Source organism: Belonocnema kinseyi, chromosome 10 (assembly GCF_010883055.1).
Source record: "Belonocnema kinseyi isolate 2016_QV_RU_SX_M_011 chromosome 10, B_treatae_v1, whole genome shotgun sequence".
Classification (NCBI taxonomy): Eukaryota; Metazoa; Arthropoda; class Insecta; order Hymenoptera; family Cynipidae; genus Belonocnema; species Belonocnema kinseyi.
In genome coordinates this window covers 59,273,727-59,297,369 of record NC_046666.1, presented here as the reverse complement: position 1 = coordinate 59,297,369, position 23,643 = coordinate 59,273,727, and the positions used below count along the sequence as shown (strand labels likewise).

General features: G+C 29.2%; 1 long non-coding RNA gene across 1 annotated transcript in view; it reads left to right on the top strand.

The window, feature by feature from the left end:
• The first annotated feature begins 13,737 nt into the window (after positions 1 to 13,737).
• Positions 13,738 to 23,643, top strand: part of LOC117182146 — a 219,068-nt gene continuing 209,162 nt past the window's right edge. Inside the window, exon 1 of the long non-coding RNA XR_004468275.1 lies at positions 13,738 to 14,331. This is a non-coding gene — a long non-coding RNA (uncharacterized LOC117182146). The remainder of the gene's footprint in view (positions 14,332 to 23,643) is intronic.

Here is a 23,643-nt window from a genome sequence, read left to right as displayed (position 1 = left end):
AACCCAAAAAAATAAGATTTTAACCAAATAATTAAATTTTGAACTAAAGAGATGCATTTAAAGTAAAATGATAAATCTTCAAACAAAATAAATGAATTTAGAAGAAAAAAGATTTAACCAAAGAGTTGAATTTTCAACCAAAGAGTGAAATTTCAACTAAAGAGTTAAATTTCTATCCAAAAAGTTGATTTGTTAACCAAGATGATTAATTTTTCACACAAAAAGACAAATTTTCAACTAAACATGGAATCGCCAAATATTCCAATAATATTTCTGTTCTAATTATTATTTTTACTTCTAATATAATTATTTCTATTGTGTAAATACTGAAAAAATATAGTTTAGCTGTCTCAGCTAACCGTTTACCTGGATTTCATCTTCCAAGAATATGTAGGCGTTTAACCTAGATTTCTAGCTGTCTTAGCTAAATTTGTCATATAGAAATCATCTAGGTGAATTAGCTAGATAATTTCTAGATAACAAATTTAGCTAAAAAAGGCTAGAAATCTTGGTAACAGCTCTATTTTCTTGGGAAAAAAATCCACCTAAACTGTCATCTGGGACAGCTAAACCATTTTTTTCAGTGCATGTTTCTTCACGATATAAAATGGGTAATGATTGAAAACATGTGTTTGTTTACATAATTCAATATTGCATTCATAAAGAATTGCATCAGATAATTTAAGAGCTCTGGTAAACAAATTTTCTACGGCAAATTTTCTTCAATGACAAATCGTTTTTCTATATTCGTCTGTGATAATAATATGGCCTTCATCAGCTTTGATTTATCATATCTAGAAAATGTGATGCCCCTTCTGTTTCAATTTCAACAGTAAATTGTAAGGTTGAGTTTATATTATTAAATATATTTAAGAGAGTATCAAAATTATTTATATGCATATAAAATGCTGAATTGTATCTTAAAAGATTTATTTTTGGCTCATTCTCTAAAACTGTTAACTTAAGCAAAATCTATATTTGAAAAAATTTTAATTTATCAATACTGAATGCTCCTAGCACTTACAAGAATGACGAAGCTTATGGCGAAATATTTACAGTTTCTTGATTTTAATTTCTTCAAAGTTTAGTTCCCTTTTGCGATAAATCATTTCAAATTTATAAATTCATTATAAATTGACGGTCTTTCTTTCGGGCATTTAGCGATAGCCTTCGCGAAAGTTTGCAACCTTTACAAAAAATGAAAAAAACAAATTTTGCTCTAGACGTACAATTTTATTATTTTAAATGACTCTATTTAATGACCAAATATAACTAAAAAAGTTGTATCCCTCTGGGAGCTCAGGAGAACACCCCAATTCAAACCCTAATAATAAAAAAAGTCATAAAAAATAATGTAACTTCTAGAACTAAAATTTTACTGTTGATTATAGGATTATTTGGTTACAAAATTAAATCTAGACGGTACCACACCCCTATCTCTGCGGGGTCACACCCCATTCAACCGTTGAAAACTAAAAAAATCATTTGAAAAAATCCAACTTCCAGAACTAAAATTTTACTACTGATAATCGAATCATTCAGTGCCAACATGGTGCTGAAAATTTATCAACCCCCTGACTCTCCCAGAACGTACCCTAATGTAATCCGTAAGATAATATAAACAACCTCGTTTTAAAAACTGAAGATAATAAGGAATTGAAAAAAAAATTTTTAAATGCCCGAAGTTCCGGTCATAAAATTTAATAGTATAGCATTCTTCCATATGATGTCTAAAGATACCGAAAAAAGGTTCATTCCCCTACGTCTTCCGGAAGACCTTTGTTTTCAACCGCTGAGATAATGAAAAATAAAAAAAAATCCAGAAAATGCCTTAACTTTCAGACCTCAAATCGTATGCTTTAGAATGGTTCCATTTAATGTCAAAAAATACCTACAAAAAAGATTCACTCCCCGTGTGCTTGAAGTTCTGAAAGTTCAAATGAACGTAATTGTTTACTGATGACTTTGCAAAAAAAAAGTGCTAAATTGTTTGTTTATTTATGTTGGAAATAATTTATTATTAGAGCAGAATTATAATTCATATTTTAAATTACAGCTGGAACAATATTTATGAGCAAAATAGAAATGGAGAAAAATATTTCATTCATTTAAACATTCGGAATTTCAGGTAAATTCATTCCCTTACCTCTTCCAGAAGACCTTTGTTTTCAACTCGTAAGATAATACAAAATCTAAAAAAATGTTCCAGAAAATAATCTAACCTCCAGGCCTAAGATTGTATGCTTTATAATAGTGCCATTTAATGTCAAAAGATACCTTAAAAAAGTTAAATTCTACTATCTCTCTGGAACATCCTCCTTTTCAATACACAAGATTATAAAAAATCGAAAAAATTCAGAAAATGCTCTAACTTCTAAACATAAAACTTTATGACTTAGATTGTTTCGATATGATTCTAAAAGATACTCGAAAAAGTGTCATGCTCCTGACTCTAACATTTTTCTTGAAAACACTATGCATGAATTGACATTTTCATTTACTCATTCAAATGCAGCACGCAAAAGATCATAGGTCATCACTCTTCTTTCCTAAGCCAAATTATAAGTCTTAACGTTTCCACGTTTTTACATTTTTTCAAGCAATTTTCCTTAAATCGTCTAAAAAAAAGTCTCTATTTATATTGATTTTGGGGTCAAAATTAATTTAAAGGTTTAACATTGTAATTTATTCAGAGCTTAATTGAGAAATTGATACTAATTTTTTAACCATTAATTATAGAGTGTAATATTGAACTTTTAAATTTTAAAATTACAAACCAGAATCTAGTTGAAAGTTCTCTGAATGCAATTTCTTCTAAATTAAAATATTACATCTTCCATCTTGAATTGGGATCCCATAATTTCAAAAAATGTAATTTTAAATTTCAAAAATTATTTAATTTCCGAATTTTTATACTCCTGAGAATAGTAAATTGCCGAATTTTTCAATTTGCGTATCAAAAAATAAGATTAAATAGTTTACTTGAGAATAAATACACCATATGAAGAAAAAAACATTCTAACAGAAAAAATTACTTTTTTATGAGAATTTGAATATTTGGCAATTTACCATTTTCCCGAATTAAAAATTTCGTCAATTTACTACTTTCGGGAATTTAGTCATTTTCAAATTGTCAAATTCCTAAAAAAAAGATTTAATAGTACACTTGAGAATATATCAACGATAAAAAAAATATTTTAACTGAAAAAAACTTTTTCGAGAGTTTTAAAATTTGGCAATTTACTATCATTGGGAATGTTGAATTTCGGCATTTACTATTTTCGGGAATGTGATCATTTCGAGTGTTTGAAAGTTTTAGGAATATATATTTTTACCTAGGAAATCGAAAATTCGAAAACTTTCATTTTTCGGGAAATTTCTCCTACAGTAATTGATTTTTCGTTATTTTTGCACATTTGCGATTTCAAAAATCAGACAAAATTATTTCTTTTTCACAACAATAAAATGATTATGTATTTGTTCAGATTTAAAAAAATATATATTTACAGTTCGCTAAAGATATTTTAATGTCAATACGAGATTTTTATGCGTAACAAATTTTTTACTGTTATAAAGTTTTAAAATTATATTTTTCTGAAAAAAGATCTTCTAACAATCGCTCTACTGGGAACCGAACCACAGAACCTCTGATTGCCGGTCGGATACTTACCCAATTAAGCTATTAGAGAGATCGGAAGAAAAATCTTTTTTCAGATATATACGCTATCCCAAGCTAGGTGATACGAGTAATTTTTCATGGAAATCTGTATTATCAGCAGAGTAGTTACTATCGATCAATATAGACGTCACTCCACAATCTGTGTAAATAGAGATCAAAACTATTGATCAAGTTGATTCTTTACATAATGAAAATAATTAACGTCATTTTGACAAGATGGAAAATAAATTCTTTTTCACATTTTAAAATTATATTTTTCTGACAAAAGGTCTTCTAAGAATCGGGCTACTGGGAACCAGTAGAGATATCGAAAGAAAATTTTTTTTCAGAAATATACTTGATCGATGACTTCTTTTTTCATAGATTTTGGAGTAATATCTATACTTATGGATAGTAACTACTCTGCTGATAATACAGATTTCCATTAAAAATTACTCGTATCACCCAGCTTGAGATAGCGTATATTTCTGGAAAAAGATTTTTCTTTCGATCTCTCTTAATAGCCTAATTGGGAAAGCACCCGACCAGTAATCAGAAGTTCTGTGGTTCGATATCCAGTGGAGCGAATCTTATAAGATGCTTTTTCAGAAAAATATAATTTTAAAATGTGAAAAAAAATTTCTTTTCCATCTTGTCAAAATGACGGTAATTATTTTCTGTTATTTGAAGAGTTAACTTGATCGATAGTTTTGATTTTTATTTCCACATATTGTGCATTGACATCTATACTGATCGATAGTAACTACGCTGCTGATAGTACAGATTTCCATTTTAAAGTTTTGTTACAAATTAGAGATACAATTTCATGAAATTTTACAAAAATGTGAAATTTTCTTCTTCATTTTTGTGTGAAACAAAACTTTTATATTAGGAGTTTAACATGCATAGAGCATCAATTCCGTGAATTTAAATTTAAAGGTAAAATTTAACCTTGTTTTTGAACATATGGATCCCAAATAAGATATTTTTCACCGACTTAACAATAATTTAATAAGCCATAATTAAAATAATTAATTTAGTATGTAACTTACAAATTTTCTAATTAAAAATTCTCTTAAATCATCGAAATGCTCAAAATCTGGAAAGTAGTAGGGGTAGGGGATTCAATTTTTGATAATAAACAATACATGTAAATAAACCTAATTATCGACAAGAATCGTTGATAATTGTTTTTCAATCAAAAATTTCGAAATACGCACTTAAAATTTTTTTATCAGTTCTGAATAACTTTTTCAATTATTTTTGTAGGTGCAGTGGAACTTTGAGACTGGGCCGGTTTTGGGGCTGGAGGAGATGGGGAATTACCCAGATAGAGGGCCGTTTCGTAGAAAACGCTTTTGTTTGTTCACGCCTGAGCGACCACCGCTCACCCGGCGCAGTAAAGGTTATGGTACAAAACATTATTTGTAAATAAGTGGTTAATATTTCCCATGAGTTCCGTGATTAAAAAAAGAATTGCGGCTAATTTTAATTGATGCTTCAAGGATACAAATTTTTTTTCTCACAAAGAATTTGAAAGTTTTAAATCTCTTTTTGCAAAGAAGTAACACCTTTAGCTTGAAGAAAAGATGTTAGACTGTAAAAAATAAAATGTATTAACTCATAGAAGTTGCAAATCGGACATAAAAATAACTTTATCGATCTCTAAATATTTAAAAAAAGTGGAAAAAAAGGGAAAGGGCATTTAAAGTACTTAAAACATTAGGATTTCTCTCCTACTTGTATTCCAATTTCTGCAGAAAAAATTCATTATTCCCCTATTTTGATTACATTTTCCGCTGTGAAGCCTGAAATTGTTTAGCTTCCCTGAATGCTAGGCAATAAACGTGCTGTACTACACAAAGCGAATGCTGATCCCCGGGATGAATATTATTATTGTATTCTGTGCCAGTCGCGATACTCCATTGTCACGATTGATTATTATACTCGTGTACAGAGTACAAGACGTTCGCTCTTGGCTGCCCGCGTACCATAATCTTAATCAGATGATTGACAGTTACGGGCATTATCCAAGATATTGTATTGGAATTCCCGGCAGGCTGATGCTAATCAGATCGAAAATGCTAATGATGTTAAAGCTGCGAACAAACAGATCTATCTACACGTCTTGCAACATCTCTAAGTAGAACGAGCAAAATAATATGAATACATATTGCATAAACCAAAATAAAATCAGAAATAAAGTGCTTGTGATACAGACAAAATTTATTGTTCAACATTTCATTTTATAGGCCAGACCGAAAGTTGAAAATATTTAGAGAATTTATTTTGTTATAGATAACTATTTTTGCTTAAGAAACGTCCATTAATTACGCAAAGATGATTTTTGCAGTGCCCCCACCCCCGCCAATGTAAGTTTTCGTATGATTGTTGTACCCCCCCCCCCCACCCTTTACGCAGAAAAAATAAATGTAATACTTACTTACTTATCCAGAAATGTAGAGGGTTTCTTGTAACCGTAACAGTATAAACTGCTCTTAACAAGGATCAAAATATGACAAAATCCCTTATTATATCGTAAATGTCACAATGAAATTAAGGTTAATTTAACGGTTATCGTTAATAAAATGAACCTCTATTCCCTAGTATTACATACTATAAGATATGGAAAATCCACTAAGCCGAGATTTGAATAATTGTGCATTGGGCATTACCGAAGGATCGGTACATGCTACCGATCCGATTGGTTTGCTTAGCTCGCCCCTAAAGTCGTAACAACGCAACCTATCTGCGCTGACCACCGGCTGAATTCACGGCGCAATCGTCAATGGATGGATTGCATCACCTAAAGAACATTTCTTTTTGACATTTCTGTGACAGTCGTGACATTACACTATATTTCCATAAAACAAGGAAGGGGTTTTATAAAAAATAACCAAATTTTGGATGGCACAACTTATTCACAGATCGCGTACACTTGAGAGTTTATTGTCACAGGACGTTTTTTTTGTTCCGTAACTGTTTCAGCTCACTTGTACGGATATAGGGTAAATCCGAGAGCTTTTGTTGTGTGCCGCGATGGCATGGGCGCGTATTCAGAAGTCGTTTCCAAGTTCGCCACCTCTCAGGTACAAATGCATTTCACAATTATTTTACAGATCGCATCTCGTGTAATAGTTTAGTGGTTAAGATAATTGACTTGCGTGCTTACAAATACCGATTAATTAAGAGTATATCCAATATTTATCAGAATTAATCGTGCGCTTATTTAGTAATTATTTTTTAGCAATACATTTTCATAGTTTATAGCGCTGTATGAACTATATTCTATAACGTTAACGTAAGTTAGATCTCTTTACATTATTCGTTAAAGTGACATGATAATTCGTAATTGCAGCATCGAGGAACTGTGCAGAATAGTGTCCCTAATTGCATCAGTAGATCAGTACATTTAACTTGGGTTTCAGTCAAACATAAGGTTCTGTTTTATGCATGTAATGTAAGAATTTATATTTCCTGATCAATATAGGAAAAATAGAGTAATGAGTACAATGTCTGGTTACCCTCTCCATGATTGGTCATTTTATTTAAATATAAAAAATTCAGTAATATTCACAAAATACAACTACAGTGAAAATCTTCAATAGCCCTCCCTTCTATAGCCTTTCCGAGAATTGACTCCGCGCCGCATGTAGGAGTAACAGGAGCTGCGCGGGATCTGCAGCTGTCGCCCAGGCGAGCAGTCAGGCGTGAACAAACAAAACCGGAGCAGGCTATAATGAGTTAGTTACCACCCACCGTCAGCCTCGAAATCGGGACTATAAAAGAGTTGCACTGTATAATAAACAGTGGAAGATTGTCATCAACACACCCCACGCTATTTATTATAATGTTTTATTGTCAATATTTCTCAATTGTCTAAGGTAATCAAATGATTGAAAGATATTTGTAAAGCATTTCTAACAGAGTTTTTCCCTTTTTAAAAGGAAAAAAATTATACTGTATTTTAAAGGAATTCAATGGATACCGAAGTATTGTAAGAAATTTCGATAGATATAATGAGATTTTAATTGGATTTAGACTGGTTTTTAAAGATTTCAATATATTGTGGGGGATTTCAATCGATTCAGAAAAACTTTGAGGAATTTTAAAAATATCAACATATTTCACGGAATTTCGAGGATCCTAACCAATTTTTAGAGATTTCAAGATATTTCGGCGGATTTTTAAGAATTGTAAGAAATGTTGAAGTTAACAACCGACTTTGGGGTTTTAAGCGATTTTAAAGGGCTTTCATGGATTTGAAGAAATTTTTAAAAATTCAAAAAAAACCACAGGATTTCAAAGGGGTTTCAATGATCTCATACAATAGCTAAATATTTTCACAAATTTTAAAGAATGTTAGGGGATTTTAATGAGATTTCAAAGATTCAAAGTGATTCAAACAAATTCCAAATATTTCATTGGAATTTAATAGTTTTGAAGAAATGTAAAGGGGGTTTATTGATGGCATGGGGTTTTTAAAGATTTTAAACGATTTCAACAGATTCCAACGTACGCCCATGGATTGTAAAGGATTTCAAGACATTTCAAAAAAATCGTATTGCATTTAATATATTGTAAAAGATTTGAAAATATTTCCGGGGATTTTAACAGATTTTTATATATTTTGAGGGATTTTAAGAGTTTCCGAAATATTTTTAAGGATTTTAAAGATTTCAAAATATTTTAGTGAATTTTAAGGATCTTAACAGAGTTTTAGAGATTTGAAGGGATTTTAACGTATTTTCAAAGATTGTAAGCGATTTTTATGGGATTTTGAAGCTATCTAGCGATATAAAAGCTTTTACCTTTTTAAAGGGATTTAAGGGATTCTAAGAGATTTTAAAATATTTCAAAATAAGCCACGGAATTTTGAAGGAATTTAAATGATTCTGATAGATATAAATGGGTTTCAATTATTTAATGGGATTTTAAAGGATTTTGTAAGATTCAAAAAGATTTCACGGGATTTCAAAGGATTTACGAATATTATAAAGGATTGAAGATTTTTAAAAAAAGGTCATGGAGTTTTACAGAATTGTAGTGCGGCAGCGAAGTATTTGATCGAATTTGAAGGATATCAGGGAAATCATTTTGATGACATTTCAAAAATTAAAAGAGACTTCAAGAAATGCCAAGGAATTCGAAAGGATCTTAAGAGATATAAACGAGGTTTTAATCATTTCACAAGATTTTAAGGGATTTAGTAGAATTTAAAAATATTAAACGGAATTTAAAAGAATGTCCGAATATTATAAAGGATTTTTAGAGATTTAAAAAAATTCGCGGGATTTCAAAGCATTTTGTGTAGTATCAAAATATTTTCACGAATTTGTTAGGATATCGGAGTTTTATTTTTTGAGATTTCGAAATCTTACAAAGATTTTAAACTATTTAATGTGTTTTCAATACATTTTAAGAAAATTTGATGATTTGAGGGGATTTCAACAGACTTTAAGATATATAAAGGGGTTTCAATCATTTTATGGAATTTTAAAGGATTTTGCATGCTTCGAAAAGATTAAGCGGAATTTCGAAAAATTTTCAAACTTGATCAAGAATTTTCAGAAATTTCTTAAAGATTCACGGGAGTTCGAAGGATTTTATCTGGTACCGAATTATTTTCACGAATATTTTCGAATACCAGGAATATAATTTTAATGCAAATTTAAAAAAATTTAAAGAGATTTCTAAGAATTTCAGGGGATTTAAATTGATTTTAGTAGATTTTATGAGATATAAAGAGGATTTTGACCATTTCAGGGTATATCTAAAGATCTTAAGAGATATAAAAGGGTTTTTTAAAATGATTTCACGGAACTTTAAAGAATCATGTAGGATTTAAAAATGTTTATCGAAATTTCCAATAGTTTCCGCATTATTATTGATAATAAAGGATTTGTAGAAATTAAAAAAAAGTCACGAAATTTCAAAGGGTTTTATTTCGTACTAAAGTATTTTTACGAATTTTGAATAATATGGAGGATGTAATGTTTAGTGAGATTTTGAGAATTCAAGGAGCTGTTAAAGGATTTGAAGAATTATAAAGGGATTTCAAAGAATTTTAAGAGTTATGAGGGGGTTTTTAAGATTTCACGGGATTTTAAAAGGGTTTAAGACATTTGAAAACATCCCAACGTATATATGTAAGTAGATTTTAGAGGATTTCCTATTATTTCAAAGATTGAACGTAATTTTAAAGGATTTCCCGATATCATACAGGATTTGAAGAGATTTCGACGAATTTTAATGGCTTTGAATATTGTAAGGGCTTTTAAGTGATTCGAAAAGATTCACACGGATTTGAATGATTTCAGTGAATTTGAAAGGGATTTAAAAGATTTAAAGGGAACTTGCAAAATTTCTAAATATTTCACGGAATTTCAGGACATTTACGGGCTTTTTAGAGATCTGAAGGGATTTCCGAAGATTTTAAAGGACAATGAACAGTTTAACTCTTTGTATTTATTGGATTTATAGTCAGTATGAAATATTATATAATAAAAATTAAATGAAACAAATAAATGATGTATTGTTCATCATAGTATAGAATGAAATTTCAAAGCCAAAACAGGTGTTAATTATATTACAAAAAAATGAGAAAGCGAACACGTACGTAAGAAATTCTTTGGACCCTCCTCCTCTATATAAGGACTTATGAGATTTTCCAGAACCCCCCCCCCCCCCCCCCCCCCCAAAAAAAAGGTTTGAAGTATTTAATGTAATCTTATAAAATTCCAGTGACTTTTCATTAAATATTATCCAGTTAGTTTTCTTTTTGTATTTACTTAAAGTAACTGGAACTGTATAATGTGTTATAAATTTTATAATTCTAGTGAAATGAAACTCTTAATCATATATGCATAGACAGTTACTTAAATTTCAAACCAATATTTTTTACATACTTGAAAATGAAACAAATTAGAGAATTTTGATAAATATATTTAAACATGTAATTGGAAAACTATTAAATCGTCGTTAGAATTGGTTCAATTATATCTTTTTTAAAGAAAAATTTACATTAATAATAAAATGTAAGTAAATAATGATGAGATAAATATTTAAAATATTTTTGAGGAATTTCCTAGATAAGCGTGGTCTATAATATTTCCCTTGTAGGCCGAGCTTTGAGCAACTGTTTTTAACTGCAAATGTATAATTAGCGTGCAGATTTGAGTATTTAACTTTCGTGCTTTGGTCAATTTTAACTAAACCGTTTTATCGTCGTTAAGAGCCGGTTACAGTCGCTTAAGTACGATAGTGTTCCTTAGTTATGGTCGGCATTGACTTCATTTTGCATGGTTTGTGAAATGTGAGTTGCATTGCTCTGCATACCTTGAAACCCAGCTTTATGTACGGATCATAATGATGATTAAAACTGATGAAGCATATAAAGTCGGCGTCAAATTTTTATGAACGACAAATTTTAAAACATTACAGAATTTAAATTATACCACAAAAAATGTCTTTAGAAGTATTTTATCCATTTTTAATATTTTGACTTTTTGTTTTATACGTAAGCCCTTATTATGCAATCAGTGACAAATTATGAAAATTTTTATCTTCTGTTTTTCGATTGATTAAAAATTTTATTTTATACGGTAAAAAAATACAATTTTATTTGTCGGATTTTATATTTAAAAAAAAACACTTTTTCATATAATGTCAAATTGAGTAATATCAAACTTAAAGCATTTAATAATCGAAAATGTATGATTTAAATTGTATAAATTTAACGTTTATAATTCGGAATTTTTCATCAAACTTCTTCAAAAATTACAATTTTTAGATTTATGTCAATTTACACCAGTAGAAAATTCAATTAAAATGAAAAGGTAACTATTACACTTTTTGCCAAAAGTTAATCGTTTTCAGTTCAGAAATTACTAAATATGATAGAAAATTGCAATGAATTATAGAAAATTTAACTGTTTTGCAGAAAATTCGTTTTTTAAAATAAATAATAATTTTTTTTTTAAATTTAACTTTCATTCTTTTTAAAAAATTGATTTTTCCTTTGATAACTCAACCATTTGGTTTAAAAATTTATACAATTTTTTGTTAAATTTATCTCTTTTATAAAACGTTAATTTTTTTCATAAACAATTTATTCTTTTATCGTTCTGTGACATTTTTGCTGGTTTTTTTAACAACGTTGTTTGTTACAAATTCAGCTCTTTGGTTAAAAATGTATGCTTTTTGTTGAGGATTAATCTTTTTGACAAAAAGTTAATCTTTTCTATTTAAAAGTTCATCTCCCATAGTATAATTTGTTAGAAATTCGTCTTTTTATAGAGAATTAAAGTTCTTGATCAAAAGTTCAACTGTTTGGTTGAGATTAATGGATGTCATGGTTTTTTGAACAGCGGAATTTTAAATTTAATTAAAAATTTGGTTGCAAGGTGATATATTTGATTGAGAATTCGTCTTTTGGGTTGAATATTCGACAATCTGGGACAAAGTTAAGCTATCTTGTTGAAATTTCTTTTTAAATTGAAATTTAATTTTTTAAATAAGAATTCACCTTCTATTTAATCCTTTTTACATTAAATTTCAACTGCTTGTTCGAAAATTTATTTTTATTTGTTGAGAATTCGTTTGGTTTGATAGAAAATTAATATTCTTAATTAAAAATTCAACTATTTGGTTAAAAATTAATCTATTTTGTTGAGAATTTGTCTTTTTTGGAAAAAAAAAAATTTTTTGGCAGAAAATTAATAATTTTGGTTGAAAATTCAACGGTTTTGTAGACCTATCCCACTTTTCGTTGTAAGTTGATCCTTTTTAACTTATAGATTCCACTATTTGTGTGGAAATTGATGTAATTTGTTTTTTTAAAAACTCTTCTTTTTTGGTAAAAAAATTAATCTTCTTGATTGAAAATTAATTTTTTTGTTTAAAAATGTAACTGCATTTTTAATTCAAAATTTAACTATTTCTTTGTTCGTTCCAAATTAATATTTTTTACTTCTTGCTTAAAAATTCGACTGGTTGGTTGAAAATTGATGCTTTTGTTGAGGTTCCGCCTTTTTTGGTGGGTAAATAATCTTTATTGTTAAAAATTCGAATATTTGGTTAAAAATCTCTATATTTTTTTAGAATTCGTCTTTTTGTAGAAAATTATCTTTTTAGTTGATAATTTATCTTTTCGTTTGAAAACTTAACTGTTTCGTAGAAAGCTCGTCCTTTTGGCTTCAAAACTGCACAATTCGAATGAAATTTAAAAGACATACAAAGATCATCAATTTTTAATTAGAATTTAGCTCTAAGGACTCAATAATGAAGAATTTTAATTGCTTAAAACTGTACAATTTCAAATTGTACAAGAAATAGTAAACAATTTCAAAGCGAGCCTGGTAAACGTTTAAAAATTTGATGCGATATCAATGAAGATGTAAATTAAATATATATTTGTTACTAATAATAAGAATTGCCAAAATACGTACTCAATAAATACTCAATAGAACAAATATTACACATCACATAGATCAAACAACCATCAGTTCTTCCTTTATCTATCAATCTCTATAAACTCAATTAAAATTCACCTCTCGAAACTTCAAATTTCTTGACACATTTCCCGTCTTTTTTTGCCATTCCCAGCAAAGGCTCGTGAATCTGATCATGAGAGCATGTGCGTACTTACGAGACACCAGTTACGTGAGCGCGTAGGAGAATGACATAAGACATCCCCATTCCGCGTTGGGCGCCATATGACCGTCTCTGTTACGCGTCTACTCTCCTCTCGTCTCAGTCCCCGCATCCTAACTACCCCCGCCGCCACCACCAAGCAACCATAACCCCCACTACCAAGCAACCATAACCCCCACTCAAAATCACATCCCCCTCTTCTCTACCCCACCTCAACACTTCCCCCTCCACTAAACCGTCGTCGGGAAGCATAGCGCGGCATCGCATGGTACGGCATATCCATAGTCATATACACAGTGTCTATGGGCATATCGACGAGATCCGAACTAACACGAGTTTAGCCGAACGTCCCCGACTCGAGCTCTGCGCGCTCAACCCAAACCCGAGGAAGCATAGTTGCATTTAAACTGCCAACCCAACTTGGTCATCCAAGTTCTGGGACGGCTCGCGCTTCTCGCGATGGAGATACTAATCTAGAATAGAAGAATATAGATACCCTCAAAAATTTCAAAAATGAATTAAATGATTAAAACACGGAAAAACCAACAAATATAACCCCATAAAGTAATAAATTATCCTTCAGATTAAAGAAATCAATTTAAAAAATTTAAAGTCTGGGAATTGAAAGATGCATTTAGAGACATAAAGTATTTATAAAATCTATAATGTGGAAAAAAAGTGCGTGTATGCAACGATAGTGTCAGTTTTTTTTTAATTATTCGAAATTTAATAATTTAAAACGACTTAGTTTCTCGCGAGATTTCTCGCCTACCACTTCCGGGATTGTGTTACTCATCTTTTTTTTTATTCTTGGAGAAGTTATACTTCTTTTTAGCAAAAAGAAAAGAAGTGTTTTTTTCGTGAATTTAGAATGGAGGTTCTCGGACTTGGAAGCCGATTTTTTTTTAAAGAAGAGAAGATTTTTGATGAAAGGACAGCGGGAAAGTTGTGCAATCCGGGTTGCCGCGTGGGAGACCTGTCGCTTCAGATGAACTGGAAAGATGCTGAGAGCTTAGCAGGTGAGTCGCGAATGTGTAAAACGATGCCTGGATGTAACTCGAGCGATGACTGAAATTTGGATGACGATAGCGGCATCAAGGGACGTCGCATTAAATTTTCAATATACGTATTGGACAGGATTCGAAATTGATGCAATTCACGGTCCGCCGCGGACGGACTTTTTCCACTGAAAGCCGAATATTGTGTTGAAATGAACGAGACTCAATTTGCGAGTCATTAAATATTCCGCGGTTCCGGTACATGGACGAAATTGATGCGTTCATATTCCAAGTTCAGTAAATTACTAATCGCTGTGTCCAAAATTGAAAGAGTTGATTTTTTCCATTTTTTTATGTTCAATTTTAAGGGTTTTATTCATTTTTGTTATATATTTTATATTAATTATAAAATGTTGCCTATATAAACTATAGTTTTATTTGATTTGATAAAGTTCAACAATTCAAGTTTTTTTTTTTTTTAATTGTGGATGAACTGATATTTTCATATGTACCTGAAGTTCTGAACGTTTAAATCCGGGAGGAGTTCCCCAATTTTTAAGAGTAAAAATTATAAACAAAAGTTCAAAAAGTTACAGAAAAAAGCGATTAAAACTGAACATTAAAAAAAAAGTTTCAAGTCATCACCTGTGGATATAAATTAATTCATGATTTCCCAAATTGTAATGTAGGCTAGGTTTCAAAATTTTAACATTTCTTGATTTTGAAAGACGATTCTGAAGATGTTTAAAATAAAAAATTATGGACTTTAATATTACAAAATAAAACATTTCAATACAAAAGCCGTAGTATTTAAATAAATATAAAAATTCGTAATCAAATGCTTTTATTCAAATTGAAATCCAATTCAGATATTGTTTCAGTCTAGAATATTCCATTTTCAACCCATTCACCTTGAAATTTCGAAATTAAAAAAAAGTCTAATTTTTTAATATAAGGGGATATTTGACTGCTCATTTAAAATGAGCAATTATAAATTTATTATTCAAAACTAAACTATTTGAAACTAAATTGATTAAAACAGAAAGCCTTACATCGTTAAATATTTTGGAGTACTAAATTTAAGCTTTAAACGCTTAAATTTAAATTGTTCAATTAAAATTATTTGAAAATTTTTAAGTGTAAGTATTGGATCGTGATCTATAAAGAACAATTGAAAAATTATGAATTTGAAATCACTCAAACTTAAAATATGGTCCAGAATAATGTTATTTCTGTTTTAAAAAGTGGTCAGCTAGAAAATTGGTTAATCTTTTAATTTTGAATGATTCTCACATAAAATTTCTTAAACTGATATAATTAAGATCAAAATCTTCGCAGTTTAAAGGCATTTTATTTGAAATTGTTAAAAGGAAACATTTTAATTTTAAAGTTTAAAATTGCATAGAGTGCAACGTCCAGTGCTATAATATACAGTTCAGTTCTGATTCTAATGAAAAAATATCAGCTTTGAGAATTTGGATTTTCTGAATGAAAATAAAATACTAAATAAGCCTTATATATTTTATCGAACCGGGGAAAGCCATGCCTTTGTATCCTCGATTAAAACGGCCACCATAAAACTTTAAATTGTTATTCTCTCGTAAATTCAAAATAATAAAATTCAATTTTCATGTTTTGCAAATTTTTACAATTTTGGAGAATGAAAAAAAATGTTGAATTTTTTAAAAAGGTTTTTCACTTGCTAATAACTGACACCTATTGGCTTGTCAAAGACTGCGTTGAAAAATTTTTATTTATAATTGAAGTGAACTAGAAAATTTAGAAAAATGTATCATTTCTTTAAATCTTATCTTCCGAGACATAATAATGAAATGTTTTTTTAAAGGTAACATTTACAAAAATAGAAAATGGTGTAAAAAGGTTCGATTTTCGAAGTTACAGCTTCAAAATTGATCCGCAATATTTAAACCATTTTGAATTAAAAGCATTTTAGTTGAACAGTTTTTTAAATTGGAAATTTTTTGCTGGATATTCATAAACATGAAGGTTCAGAATTGAGAAATTTTTTATCTGGAATTATAAGGATTGTAGAATGTTGTGAACTTAAATTTTTAATATTTGAAATAAAACCAAAAATCTACGAAAATGTAAAAGGTGTGCAAGCTTCAATTGTTGATCTTCTAGAATTACTTTCTGCAAAATTGAATTAAAACAAGTTTAATTACAAATTTTTTTCCCCTCGTATCTCTCTCATTCTTGACCTCGTTCGTGACAGCAAAATACGGTCACTGAATTGATAAATTTTTAGTTAAATTTTCGAAACTCATTTTTAAAAAAAGATTTTAATTCAAAAATTATTTTATTTTTAAAAAATGTATCTGAAAATTTGCAGAATTCAATAGTTTTAATTCCCAGACAAGGAAAAGATAAGAAGCTTCAACCTTTCGACTTTTATCTTTCTTGAGTCCAATGTCAAAACGAAGTTTTCATAATTGAATGACTTTATAATTTTAAAAGTCGATTCTTCATCATTCGAAACTGAGCTAAATTAACATTTTAAAAACTTGAAAAAATTCAAATGTCAAATGAAAAACTTTCAAGTTTCATTTTCTTTTTAAGGTTTCTTGATTTTGTTTTGGATTAAAAATGTTTTAATCTGGCAAAATTCACTATTGAGATTAAAAATAGTACATTTTCAGTTCAAGCTTCATCGTTTGGAGCGGAGCCGCATTACAATTTTAAAATCTTGCAAAATTCATTATCCAGCAGTCTTAATTCTGGAAATTAACCTACTTGGTTTTTCACAGCTTGTCTACCTTCTTTTCACGGCACCTTTTTCTTCATCGTTCTTATATTATTTCTTTGAACCCGCATTTTATTGCGCTCGGAAGTCACTAGTGATTCCAAGTTAATGGGCCACTCCAACGAATGACTTTCAGGAAACGAGTATTTCGCGTGTGAAAATTCATTGGTCGAAAACCCTTGAATAAGAAAATTGCCCCGAATTCGACACTTGAGGAAAAGCAAGATTTTCTATCAGAACATTTATTTTCTCAACTTCTTGACCTTTAAAAATAAATTTCTTTATAATAAATTAATAATTTTTAATAAAGAAAATATCTTTAATATTAATTGGAAAATAATGTAAAAGATCTAGGTGCCTAAAAAGTGAACAATGCTCATAGTTTTAAAAGTTGACATTCTTGATATCGCACCCATAAATTTTTTTATTGTTTCTCAAACAGTTAAAATGTCTATAAAAAAGTCAGCTGATTTATTTTCTGGAAAGAACTACTCATTACTCGCTTCAGTGACACACTGGAATATTATCTCAATTTTTTCAAGTTTTTTCCTCCTCTTTTATTTGAATCGTGTAAAATCCACCGAGTAATTTTTTTCCAATAAATTACGATTATGCTTTCTGATATCATTCCGAGATATGATTTGATGTAACAAGGGTAATTACAAAGAAAAAAAACTATCTGTTACTCAGTTTAGATAAATCCCAGAAAAAATGTCATTAAACATTTTTCAGAACTTTTTTATTTAAACTTGAATTTCATAGATCTAATTTTTCTAAATGTACAAAAAATATATATTATTATATTTAATTCATTTTAACTCAATAAGATTATTTAAAGCTAACTTTAATAAAGGGACATTGTATGAAAAATAACTGAATACTCACATATTACATCCATTCACTTTCATCTCCGAAAATTATGATGTGCGTGTGGACTCTTATTAGTGTTCGTGGTTCGCTTAATAATAGGTCGGAGTGTGCCACGCCTTTTATATGAACTCTGAAATATTTTTTCGTGTCCCAGGGGTTGATTAAATGTCATATTCTCCCACCCTCGATTACACAGTCAGATCCCCTTTTTATTTTTTCATTTTATTTGACACACATTCGTAATTGAGTGTCCAAACATTAGTCTAATTAAAAATGTGACTCAGTATGTCTTTATTTCAGGGAGATTATGCTTCCTCCACAACGTTATAAGTAATAGTAAAAAAAGTCAAATTTAATGAAACTTAATTAAAAACTCAAACTAGGTTAAATTTATAATATAAAGTTTAAAGTCTTTAGATGAACAATTGTTCAGACTTGAGTGCTTTATGTTTGTCATGTTTAAAATCAAATTTATAAACCGTAAAAAATTCCGCGTAACATTTTTCGTATATTTTCTTTCGTCAGGTGAAATTACAATGCTTTGAAATCTAAAGCTTCGAAATTAAAATAGTGCAGTTGACAAGATTCATGACAACATATATTTACCATAGTTTAAAGGATAAATTAGAAAAAAATAGAATATTTTTTAGAAATGCGAATAAATTAAAAAATATTTTTTAAGCTTTTTTTCTTCTTCTTGCTTTATAAATTTGAATTAGTAACCATTTAAGATTTTGAATTATCACTAAGGATTTTGAATAATAATCATTTGTTTGAATGTTATTCATTGAAATAGTAAAACAAAATTGTTGAGTCTCACTTCAACTGAAAAAACGCATTTTTAAACTATATCAATCACAATATTTACAGACCAAAATGTTGAAAAATATAAGGAATAAGGTGATTTTTCAAGAAAATAGGAAAATAAATTCTTTAAATAAAAATGTATACCATATTAAATTCAATTTGAAATCTTAGAAATTCCGAAGCTTTTTTAACTAAATGGTTGAATTTTCAATCAAATAAATGTATTTTCATAAAAAAAGATTTTTCGACCAAGTAAGACAAAAATTTTAACAAAATTTTTAAATTTTCAAATCAAAAAGACGAATTTTGAACCCAAAAAGACAAATTTTCAACCGAAAAAATTAATTTAAATGAAGTGGTTGAATTTAAAACCAAGAAGAATGCCTTTTACAAGATTATTTAATTTTCAAGCCAGAATAAAGAATTTTCTACGAAATACGTGAATTTTCAACTAAAGAATATTGAAATATCAACCAAAAATGAGAAAAAAAGTTCTTTGTCAGTTTTAAAAGGTAAGTTTTAACTGAAGAAACTAATATTCAACCAAAATTGAACATTTTTAACAAATGAGATTCTTTAGTCGATAAAGAAAAAAATTGTACTGAATTGTTGAAGTTTTAAGTTAAAAAGATGAATTCTCCACTTTAAATATAGAAGTAGACTCTTGAATCAAAATTAATTAACTTTCAACTAATGAAAGTGTGATTTTTTTATTATGTTCTATTAATTTAGTTCGAATTTATGTTGGATAGCTTTAAAAAGAGGAAATTTTTAAATTGTTTTTTTTTCAAATTACCATTATTCATATAATTCTGAATTTGCATTTGTCATTATGAATATGAATAAGTCGACTGTTTTTTTACATTACATTAATTTTTCTACGATCATTTGCATATTCAAAATGTTTTAGAAATTTATAATTACGAATTTGGGTCTTGCGCATGCGTGTAGCAATAATTACTTTTAAGTGAATTAGTATAGTGACGTTGTCAAATGACAACGTTCCATTTCAGAGATACCAAATGAAAAGGTGATAACTCATGGTGACAAAATGAAAAGATGCTAACTCGTGTGGCGAACTATTGGAGCTGCAAAATCCCATATATTTACTAATTGTTAGTAACTAGCTTTTCGCTTTCATTTTACTAATTTAAATATAGAGATTTGAAGAAATAGTATATTTTTCACGAAAAAAAAGTTCAAATAACTTTTTTTTTTAGTTCAACGTTCTTTTATTCACTTTTGATTTATTTCAACCTATTTAGTTAATTTTCTGTCGGTAAATTAATGCAATATTTTTCACCGTATCGCGACGTTTGCAACCTTCACTGAGAAGGGAAACAATGTGCATTAAGCGTGTGTCAGCGGAAAAATGTTATAAAAGAAATATGACGTTTGATGTACAAATCGCGATACCTTGGGCACTAAAGTTTCAAAACATAAGAATTGACTGACTAGAGTTGTGGAAGGATCGCGGGAGTAATTACAAAAGGCGCATGAAAAATCGAGTTTTCCGCCTTCTGCTAGTAAAAAAATCGACGCTAATGTTTTTTTAATGTCGCCGAATCAACACGACAGTATCGTGTAAAATTGTGAAGTATAGTTGCACTATCTTTATTCGTTTCAATTCTCAACTGTATCTCGCCTAAAGTCGTATCGATGCTAAGAGCCGACTCTCGCATTTCTCGTCAATTCAGCGAGTTACAAAGCTGACGTCACCGGGCTTGACATAATTCGATTCAATTCGCTTAATTTTGCGAAAATTGCCAATCTTCCCAGGCAACGTCTTCGTCAATCCCCCTCTGCGTTTCTAGTCCACTTTTCCATTCCACCTCTGGTATCTCCTAGTACCTTATTTTTGCAGATTGAAGGTGTCCACAGAATAAGGGAGAAAACAATCTCTTTTTTTGTAAGAACAAAGAATTTGGGGATAACACTTTTTTCATATACAAGCGAAAAGTGAGCCAACAAATTTATAAATGACCGATTTTATTTTAAATCTGGCAGGTTGTACACTTTAAGTTGCAGAACCCTTCATTCTAACCCTTCAAAATTCAAAGTTGAGAATATTCATTCTTGTTTACTAATTTAGGCTGTTCTAGTATGAAACACTAAAAAGTTCATCTTATTTATTAAATTATGAAAATGTGCTGCATTTTTCACTAGGAATATTTAATGTGGAATTCGAAAAATGGCTAATTATATAAAACTAATTGAATTTACACCATACATTTTTGCCTTTAAATGAATGTTTTTTCTAAAAATTTGTATTCTGTTGTCGACATAAAAACTGAAAAATTATCTAGATCAATGCTTTGCCCTTATTTCGTAAAATTAAATTTATTTCTGTTTTTAATGTTTCTATACAAAATCAGTTTAACTTACACTCACCAATTCAAAATGGAACAACTTCAAAGGCCCACAATTTCTAAATTTTTGACAATCAATTCTTTCAAATTGAAAAATTTGTTTTCGTCTAGAATTTCAATTTTAAGTTTGTTATCTTCAAATGCTTTGGCATGAAATTTGTTTAACCTTGAAGTTGTGATTTTTCAATCATTGAAAGTTAAACGTATCAAAAGTCGAATCAATGCTTTCTATATGAAAAACTCTGTAAGGCTTTTTAAACTTTGAATTGTTTCCTGAATTATATTATTTGGATTTAAAATCCCGACAAATTATAAAAATTCGAAAAAGTAGTGAATTATCACAAAAAATAAGTCACGTCAAATAATATTTTTTTCTTAGTATTCGTTCTAAAATCGAAAATGGCTATAAAGTCCCCTTCTCAAATTCACCAATTGCTCTCTGCTCGAGTCTCTGCTAAAACTAATCGGATTTAGGTTCCAATTTTATCGACTACCGTATAGTTCACGGAAACTGATAGAATCCGATAAAAAAAGGAGCAAGAAGTTCGATTCGAAACTGAACGTTTTAAACTCATAAATCAAATGCATTTAGTTCTTGTATTTTTCTGCTTCAATGAATACTAAATGTATTTTATTTCATAATAATTTATTGCTTGAATTGTTGGATATTTATATTATAAATGATTAATCTCTAATTCAGGTAGATCCTCAAATAAGTTTCTATAAGGAAATATTAAAATTTACTGCAATCATCGTTTCAAGAATACTTTTATCGAATCGTGCAAGCAGTCGTAAAAGAGGCAATGAATTCGAGGGAATCAAACTGAGGCTAAGTTAATAGAACTGAAATATTGACCTTTCCTCGTATAAAGTGCACAATCAATATCCCACAAAGTATTAAGTTTTGATAGCAAAAAGCGGAGGGTTTCCTTCTTCGAAAACTGCCTCCGATGCCATAAAAAGGACATTAAAGTGGATTAAATAGACCCAGACCGATAAATAATTATCCTGAAATTCTAAGCTTCCGATAACGAACGAAATTAAATCTCGACCACGAGATAAACTCGATGAAAATTTTCGCTTTGTTTCACCAAAATTATATTGCCATGGAAAGAAGACATTAATGGTAATCGAATAAAGTGCCGAGTGGAAGGATTTCCTTTGTTTTATTTTTCTGAATTTTAAATTAATTACCAGGAAATTTGAAGAATGTTCGACTTTGGTTAGAATTGGGTGAAAATTTAAATAATGAATTTACAAAATTATAAAAATTGAAAAGTTATATAGATTTATAAATATAATTTCATAGTTTTCAACTTTTAAGATTATCAATTTGTGAACTCAGAAAAGTTCGGAAGCTCTAGAAATGATTAATGGGCTATACAAATACGGGCTTTTAAAATATGAAGAAGTTTAAATTAGAATCACTTGATTTCCAAAAGTTTTGAGATTCTAAATTTTAATGGTTTCAAATTTATGCCATGTGAATTTGAATGCTTTTAAGTTTCTAACGATTTAAATTTAACTTTGAAGTTCTGAGCTTTGAAATTCGAAACGAGGTAATTTAAACGATTTGGGAATGGGAGTGAAGTGTACAAACTTTTAAATAATAGCTTTTTAAAATCTCAGGATCGAATCCATTTCAAATCGGGCAGGTTCTACATTTTAAGTTTAAGAATTTCTCAAGGCCGAAATATATATTTTTTTTTTTGAGGAAATTAAGCGATACGTATTTTTGCGATTTGTGAAAAAAAATGTTTACGGAGTTACGAGTATTTTAATTTTTAGCTTTGTTTTTTAAAAACACCCAAATTTTGTCCTTAAACTTATGTACCTTTTGACGCTTATATTTTTTGCCAGTTTTTGGTTGAATTTGTAATATCATGAGGAAAATACATTGTCAGTTTTATGCGGGCTAAATAACTTTCGTGGCCAGGAGAATTTTTTTGCATAAAATCGAATTCTCGAATTTTTTTCAAACAACAATAGATACGAAAAAATTTGTAAAATAAATTTTGCACAGTTAAGAAAGTTCTACAAAAAGTTCTTTTACTCATTAATGATATCTTGCACCATTTCCGATAAAAACATAAAAATTTTATTTTTAGAAGCGAAAATTTTTTCTTCACTCTTAGCTTATATGAATACCCACAATTTTGTTCAATATTTAAGAAAAATATATGGTTGTATAAGGAAAACTACCTGTGAGTTTTACGTGGGCCAAACCATTTTTGATCGTTAGAAGATTATTTTTTATAAAATCGAATTTTCACATTTTTTGCTGAAACAATTTAAGTTACAAAAAGAATGGCAAGACGAGATATTATTTGTCTAAAATGTTTTTTAATCTTTATATTTAAATATATTTTACATTTATCCAGAAATTTTTCAATAAAACAATTGAGCTCTTAAATTATCTACAACAGCCAGTGATTCCTTTTCGGATCCTGAAGACTCTAATGAAGAATCTGAATAAATGGATAATAAAAATCTAAAAATGTAGGCCCAGATATTATTTATTTT